General features: G+C 49.2%; 1 pseudogene; it reads right to left on the bottom strand.

Moving 5' to 3' along the window:
• Positions 1-218: 218 nt before the first annotated feature.
• Positions 219-567, bottom strand: LOC124895525 (annotated as a pseudogene).
• Positions 568-6233: the final 5666 nt, after the last annotated feature.

The raw sequence follows: 6233 nt of genomic DNA on the forward strand, positions 1-6233 counted from the left end.
TATGTTTACTGGTGGTCAAAACATTCTTAAAATCTTAGTAGAAAATATGTTTCATAAAGCCAATACATGTTAGGACCCAAGAAATTACAAGTTTAATGATTCTATCAGTAAGTCTACATCTACATAAATTAACTTCTTGCTTTGTTTTAAACTTTCTTAAGTAAATAAGAGTTGTCCACTCTTCAGAAATGGAGAAGTTTGCTGCTACTATCCTTCCTCTATCCACTTCCGTCTAGTTGTCCATTAGAAGTGAGGTGCGCCATGTATTGAGCATGATTGCGTATGGTGATTTTCCCTGACGTTCAAAATGTTTAGCCAGGATGCACCATTCAACCAGTCCCCATTCATCTTCTTCAAAACATTCCCCAGTACTGCTTTATATAACTTAGTGGTGTCCGTAAGAAGCTCTGTTCCAGCCGGATAAGAAGCATAGATCTGGTTAGCTCTCAAGTACCTGGCTCTAGTTGTGTTATTGGGGTACGCATATGTGATGACTGTAATAAAGCAATAGAATCCAGTATAGGAAACAATTCTTCAAAACTTTTGGATATCTAAAACTCGTTCCATCCTTCAAACATCCGCCACATTCCCTATTGAGCCGCTGAGCATACAAATTCTAATTTTCATGCAAGTGCTCAAAGTTGCCTGGTGGGCCAATGGCTCGGGCTTTTTTTATGCCAAAAATCAATTAGACGCCCCCAAGCCAGATGAGAAGCGGCCTAGTATGGGTCGGTTAGGTCGGCATGGCCATTTGTTTGGTCAAAAGGGCGAAACGACGTGAATGGGGCATTTTTAGACCAAATCAGTGTGCTATAGCCCACAGTTTTAGGGGTGGGGCTGAGGCTTAGGCGTGTTTTGGATTGAAAAATCTATCAGGGATGCTAGGTAGGCTGAGGAGCAGCCTAGGATGGGCCATTGGGATTTGCGGGGTAATTTGTATGGTCAAACAAGTAACACGGCATAAATGGGGCATTTGCGAGCCAAGTCGATGTTCTATATCCCACGATTTTAGAGGTGATATCGGGGGTGTTTTGGGCTAAACATCAGTTGAGACCCCCCAGGCAGGCTGAGGAGTGTCCTATTATGGGTCGTTGGGGTTGGTGGGCTAATTTGTATGGTCAAACAAGCAAAACGGCACGAACGACACATTTGTGAGCTGAATTGGTTTGCCCTAGCCCACGATTTCGGGGGTGATCCCGGGGTTCGGATATATTTTTGGCCAAAAATCGATAGGAGGCCCATACGCAGGCTAAGAGTAGCCTAGTATGGGTCATTGGGGTCGGTGGGGCCATTTGTGTAGTCAAAGGGCCAAAATAACGAGAACGAGGCATTTTCTGGCCAAATCAATGTGCTATAGCCCACATTCCAGGGGTGGACCCAAGGCCCGAGTGTGTTTTGGATAAAAATTAATTGGGGGCCTCCAAGTACGCTGAAGAGCAGACTAGTATGGGCAGTTGGGGTCGGCAAGGCTATTTGGGTGGTCAAATAGGCAAAACATCATGGTGCCTAGTGGGACATTTTCGGGCCAAATCGGTGAGCTATAGCCCATAGTTTCAAGGGTGAGCATGGTGCCTAGGTGTGTTTTGGGTCGCAAATCCACTAAACCCCCAGGCAGGCTGAGGAGGAGCTTAGTATGGGTCGTTGAGGTCGACGGGGATAATTGGGTGGTCAAACAGGCAAAATGGCATGAACAGGACATTTAATGGCTAAATCGATGTGCTATAGCCCACAATTACGTGGGTAGGTTCGGGACCCGGGCGTGTTTTGGGCTGAAAATTGGTCGAGAATCCCCAGGAAGTCTAAGTAGCGGCCTAGTATTTGTTGTTGTGGTTAGCGGAGCCATTTGCATGACCAAATGTGTGAAACGATGCTAATAGGGCATTTACAGGCCAAATTGGTGTACTATAGCCCTCGATTCCAGGGAAGGGCCTGGGGCCGAGCGTATTTTCAGCCAAAAATCAATTAGGGGCCCCCAGACAGTCTAAGTAGTGGCCTAATAAGGGCCGTTAGAGTTGGTGGGTCCATTTGGATCATCAATCGAGAGAAATGACATGAATTGGGCATTTTCAGGCTAAATCAGTATGCTATAGCCCACGATTTTGAGGTGGTCCAGGGGCTCGAGCATATTTTATGCCAAAAAATTGATCGAAGGCCCCCCAGGCAGGGTGAGGAGATGCTTATTGTAGGCCGTAAAGGTCGGCGAGATGATTTGTGTGGTCAAAAGGGCGAAACGGCGTGTACGAGGCTATAGCCCACGATTCTAAGGGTGTGCTCGAGCCCGAGCGTGTTTTGGCCTAAAAATTGATCGAGGGCCACAGGAAGGCTGAGGAGTGACTTAGTATGGTCTATTAGGGCCGATAGGGCTATTTGAGTGGTCAAACAAGAGATACAGTTCGAACGACTAATTTTTGAGCCAAATTGATATGATATAGCCCATAGTTCTAGGGGTAGGCCGAGGGCCCGGGTGTGTTTTGGGCCAAAAATCAACTGGGGCCCCCAGGAAGGTTGAGGAGCGACCTAGTATGGGTCGTTGGGGACACCTGGGTAATTTGGGTGGTCAAACGAGCAAAACAGCACGAGCGGGGCATTTTCTTGATAAATCGGTGTGCTATAGCCCACGATTTTGAGGATGGACCCGAGTCTTGAGCATATTTTGGGCCCAAAATAAATCAAAGGCCTTCAGCTAAGCTGAGAAGAAGGCTAGTGTGGGACGTTAGGGTCAGCGAGGCCATTTGGGTTGTCAAAGGGGAGAAACAAACAGACGGGTCATTTTAGAGCTAAATAGTGTGTTAAAGCCCACAATTCCAGAGGTGGACCCAGGTATTGAGCGTATTTTGGGCTGAAAATTGATTGGGGCCCCCAAGCAGGCTGAGAAGCAGCCTAGTGTGGGACTTTAGGGTCAACGGGGCTAATTGGGTGGTCAAACGGGTCAAATTTAACGGGGCATTTTCGAGTTAAATCGGTTTATGGGTGGGCCTGGAACCCAGACATTTTTTTGTTCAAAAATATATTAGAGGCTCCTAGGTAAGTTAAGGAGTAGGGAATTGTGGGTCATTGGGGTTGGCGGGGCCATTTGGTTGGTCAAGAGGGAGAAATGGCACGAATGGGCCATTTTTGGGCCAATTAGTGTGCTATACCTCACAGATTTGGGCGTAGGCCCGAGATTTGAGCGTGTTTTGGGTCAAAAATTGATTAGGGGTTCCCATTAGGGCTGAAGGGTCTGGGATTTTGGACCGTTAGGGTTGGAGGGGCTATTTAGGTGGTCAAACTGGCAAAACGGCGTGAACGGGGCATTTACGAGCCCAATTGGTGTGCTATAGCCCACGGTTCTGGGGGTAGGTCTGGGGCTCGGACATGTTTTAGGCCCTTATATCAGAGGCCTCCAGACAGGCTAAAAGAAGCCTAGTGTGGACCGATCAAGTGTGCGGGGCCATTTGGGTTGTCAAACGAGCGAAATGGGGCCTAGGGTTCCAAGGGTGTACCCGGGTCCCGGGCGTGTTTTGGGCCAAAAATTGATCGAGGGCCCCCAAGAAGGATGAGGAGCCTAGTATGGTCCATGGGTGTTGACGGGGCCATTTGGGTAGTTAAACAGGAGACACAGTGCGAATGAGGCATTTTTGAGCCAAATCAATTTGCTATAGCCCATGGTTCTAGGGGTGGACATGGGGCCCCAATTATGTTTTGGGCAAAGATTCAACTTCCCCCATCCGATAGGTTGAGGAGCGGCCTGGTGTAGGCCGTTAGAGTTGACAGGGCCATTGGGTGGTCAAATGGGAGAAACGGTGCGAATAGGCATTTTCGGGCCAAATCGGCATGATATAGCCTATGGTTTTAGAGGTGGGCCTGGGGCTCAGGCATTTTTAGAGATAAATTTACCGAGAACCCTAAAAGGCTGTAGAGCAGCCTAGTATGGGCCATTAGGGTCGATGGGGCTATTTGGGTGGTAAAATAGGCGAAACAGCTAGATCGGGGTATTTTTTAGCCAAATCGGTGTGCTATAGCTCACAATTCTCGAGGCTCGGGCGTGTTTGCACTGTTTAGGCCGTTTGACTACTCAAATGGCCCCGCCCACCCAAAAGGACAACACTATGATGCTCCCCAACCTCACTGACATGCTCCAATCAATTTTTGGCCCATGGCACGCCCGGACCGCCTGCCTACCCCCAAAATCGTGGGCTATATCACACTAATTTGGCTCGAAAATGCCCCGTTTGCACCATTACGCCCGTTTGACCACCCAAATAGCCCCGGTCTCCTAAAATAACCACACTAGGATGATCCCCAGCCCCCCTAGCATGCCACGATCGATTTTTGGCCCACAGCACGCTCGGACCCCGGATCCACCTGCGAAACCATGGGCTATAGCACACCTATTTGGCTAAAAAAATGCCCTATTTGCACCGTTTTGCCTGTTTGACCACCCAAATTGCTACGTCCACCCAAATGGACCACTTTAGGACCTTCCCCAGCCCCCCTGGCACATCTCAGTCAATTTTTGGCCCACGGTACGCTTGGAGCCCGGGCCCACCCCCAGAACCATTGGCTATAGCACATCGATTTGGCCCAAAAATTCCTCTTTTATATCATTTCGTCTGTTTGACCACTCAAATGGCCCCGCCCACCCTAACAGACCGCACTAGGATGGTCCCTAGCCTTTTTAGCATGCCACGAAAGATTTTTGGCCATGGCACACTTGGACCCCGAGCCCACCCCCCAGAATCGTGGTCTATAGCACACCGATTTAGCCCAAAAATGCCTCATTTGCACCGTTTTTCCAGTTTGACAACCCAAATTTCATCAAACACCCAAACGGACCATACTAGGACACTCCCCAGCCTCCCTAGCATGCCCCGGCCAATTTTCATCCCACGGCACGCCCAAACCCTGGAACCATGGGCTGTAGCACATCGATTTGGCTTGACAATACCCCATTTGCACTGTTTGGCCCATTTTCACCCAAACAGACCAAACGCGGATGCTTCTCAGCCTCTATGGCATGCCTCAGAATATTTTCAACCCACGGCATGCTCGGACCCTAGGCCCAACCCCAAAAATCATGGGCTTTAGCACACTGATTTGGATCGAAAATGCCTGTTTGAACTATTTTTCCCATTTGACCACTCAAATGGCCCCACCCATCCAAACGAATCACACTAGTATGCTTCCCAGACTCCCTGGCACACCCCGATCGACTTCGACCGATAGCATGCACGGACCCTGAGCCCACCCCTAAAACCGTGGGCTATGGCACACCAATTTGGCCCAAAAATGTCCCGTTTGCACTGTTTCGCCCGTCTTACCACCTACATGGACCCTCCCAACCAAATGGACCACAATAGGATGTTCCCCAACCTCCCTGGCATGATCGATTTGATTTTCAGCCTATGACACGCCCGAACCTCAGGACCACCTCTGGAACTGTGGGCTATAGCATACCGCTTTGGCCTAAAAATGCTCAATTTCATCGTTTTATCCGTTTGACCATCCAAAATGGACCTGCCCACCAAAATGGACCACACTAAGATGCTCTCCAATATCTCTAGCATGCCACAATCGATTTTTGAGCCACGACACAATTGGAAGCCAGGCCCACCCCCACAACCGTGGGCTATAGCTCACCAATATGGCCCATAAAATGCCCCATTTACACCGTTTTGGTTGTTTGACCACCCAAATGGCCTCGCCCATCCAAGCGGACCACTTTAGGATATCTCCCAGAATCCTTGGTATGCCACAATCTATTTTTGGTCCACGGCATACCTGGAGCCTGCCCCTCCTCTCTCCCTATGAAAAAGTGGGCTATAGCACATCGATTTGGCCTAAAAATGCCCCATGTGTACCGTTTTGCCCGTTTGACCACCTAAATGGCCTCAACAACCCAAACGGACCATAGTAGGATGCTGCCCAGCCTCCTTGACATGCCTCAGTTGATTTTTGGACCACGGCAAGCCCGGAACCTAGGCCCACCCTCGGAACCGTGGGCTATAGCACATCGATTTGGCCTGAATATGCTCCGATTGCACTAGTTCGCTCATTTGACCACCAAAATGGCAACACCTACCCAAACAGACCATAATAGGATGCTCCCCAGTCTCACTGACATTCCCCAATAGATTTTTGGCCCATAGAGTTCTCAGACCTGGGCCCACCCCTAGAACCGTGGGCTATAGCACACCCATTTGGCTAGAAAATACCCCATTTGCAACATTTCTCTCGTTTGACTATAAAAATGG

Source organism: Capsicum annuum, unplaced genomic scaffold (genome assembly GCF_002878395.1).
Source record: "Capsicum annuum cultivar UCD-10X-F1 unplaced genomic scaffold, UCD10Xv1.1 ctg82786, whole genome shotgun sequence".
NCBI lineage: Eukaryota > Viridiplantae > Streptophyta > Magnoliopsida > Solanales > Solanaceae > Capsicum > Capsicum annuum.